General features: G+C 37.9%; 1 pseudogene; it reads right to left on the bottom strand.

Annotated features, from left to right (window-relative positions):
* Window positions 1-733: 733 nt before the first annotated feature.
* LOC132022656 (trafficking protein particle complex subunit 2-like) lies at window positions 734-1,249 on the bottom strand (annotated as a pseudogene).
* Between the last annotated feature and the right edge of the window lie 283 nt (window positions 1,250-1,532).

The following is a 1,532-nucleotide window of genomic DNA, read 5'->3' as shown; positions in this document are numbered from 1 at the left end:
GCAGGCATGTGGCATTTGGGACTGCAAAAGCTGTTCACTTCAGCTTTTTGGGGAGTGCTCCTATATGGTTTTATAACATCTCTAGATGTATAGAAACCCATGAATGTGCTATCAGCTTCATTCCCTACTGCAGAAACAAACGTTTAGTTTTAAATCTCTCTACCCAAATCATGACAATGACCTTTGGTTCTACATTGTGACGTTAAGATCAAGCTATCTGAAGGAGTAAAGTCAAAAGCTCATTCTTTTTTTTTTTTTTAACTTTTTTTAAAAAATATTTTATTTATTTATTTGTCAGAGAGAGAGATCGAGATCACAAGTAGGCAGAGAGGCAGGCAGAGAGAGAGAGGAGGAAGCAGGCTCCCTGCTGAGCAGAGCCCAATGCGGGGCTCGATCTCAGGACCCTGAGATCATGACCTGAGCCGAAGGCAGAGGCTTTAACCCACTGAGCGACCCAGGCGCCCCCAAAAGCTCATTCTTAATTTTTAGAATAAAGATATTTTCAAGATTATCAAGAGTTTATAAATAACACTGTTCACAAGTAACTATTGATCTGTTGACAAGCGTAAGAAACTGAATGTTCCATTTTGAAACATATAAGGAATATCATTAGGTTTAGATAAATTAAGACTACAGGCGAAACTTTCCCATGCTGTCTAATCAAGTTACTCATGATGTACATGTTCCCGAGAAGACCCCACTGTAGTGACGTTATTTCCAAATTTTTCTGCATTCAACTTAAAAGGTGTTTCTTCCCAAAAAACTGAACTTTCCTGTCAAATGCTCTTGGTCAGATAGGAGAATTTGGTTTATAAAATGGATTCATTGCAAACTTTATGTAAAAATCATAGACATCCATAAGGAAGTTCTTTATTCCTTCTTCTCGGCTAAGCGTAATAAATCTATTTAATAATAAATAAATCTATTTAATAATAATAACAACAATCTATAAGCATAATAAATCTAGTTAATAATAATCTAATAAATTTATTATGCCAAAGCATAATAAATCTCATACGACCTGCAGAAACAAACACTGAAACAGACCACTCATTGAGCTTGTCGACAGGTTTCAAGCCCGTGTTGTCGGACAGCCACATACTCATCTACGAGAGCAGTATGAGCTATGAACGGGTTCAGATGAGCTATGATCATCTTTGAATTCTGCTTTTCCAGCTGGCAAAAATTCCATTTCAAAAACTGGATTACCGTGGTGGCCAGCAATTATAAGGTAGCAGCTTCCAGACATTGTCTTCAAAACACAGCTCCTGCAGGAAAAAGCCAGCAATGGAAACAGCCCCCATCCCTTGCTTTTTAAAATGTATGCATTGGGACTTTTCCACACAATCGATATTTAGACATATCTCATCATACCTTGGATAGCTTTTCTTTGCGCGGATATTCTAGGCCAGAGACCAAACCCCATGTGTTTTCATACCTGAGCTGAGAATAGTTTTAAAGTGATACCTGCATAATAACCTCTATTCTGCCTTTTGGCCCAAAAAGCTTACAATGCTATCTGGCCCTTTAAG

Source organism: Mustela nigripes, chromosome 7 (assembly GCF_022355385.1).
Source record: "Mustela nigripes isolate SB6536 chromosome 7, MUSNIG.SB6536, whole genome shotgun sequence".
In the NCBI taxonomy this organism is placed as follows: domain Eukaryota; kingdom Metazoa; phylum Chordata; class Mammalia; order Carnivora; family Mustelidae; genus Mustela; species Mustela nigripes.
The sequence above is the reverse complement of the archived record's forward strand: the minus strand, read 5'-3'. Positions and strand labels throughout refer to the sequence as shown.